This window comes from Pelophylax lessonae (genome assembly GCF_965119305.1).
Source record: "Pelophylax lessonae genome assembly, chromosome: 1".
In the NCBI taxonomy this organism is placed as follows: Eukaryota; Metazoa; Chordata; class Amphibia; order Anura; family Ranidae; genus Pelophylax; species Pelophylax lessonae.
In genome coordinates, this window is record NC_138768.1 from 335,752,382 (window position 1) to 335,752,789 (window position 408).

The following is a 408-nucleotide window of genomic DNA, read 5'->3' on the forward strand; positions in this document are numbered from 1 at the left end:
CCCCAGATACACACTTACATGCATTAGGGGTGGGCACCAGAGGAGCAATTAAGTTAGGTTGGACAGGGTCCCTAACAAACCAGCTCAAGGAAAATAATAGCCTGTGTGCTACAGACCCTTTTTTCAGTTGGGAAAGCTAATAAACACTGTGTCTGTCCAAAGAAGGCCAGAGACTAGTTTTTGTGCAGTAAAGGCAAGCCATTCTTTTTACAAAATTGTTGCCTGGCAAAAAAGATATTGGTGCTTTTTTAACTGAAGTATGTGAGTAAATAACTAAAGTATGGTTGTTCTTTGAAATGAAGTTTTTTTTTTTTGCGATATTGCATTGACATGCATGCTCAAATCTTGTTCAGCGCAATAGAGAAGAATCAAAAGATAAAAAAGTGCAGTGCAAAAAGGCCAATCAAA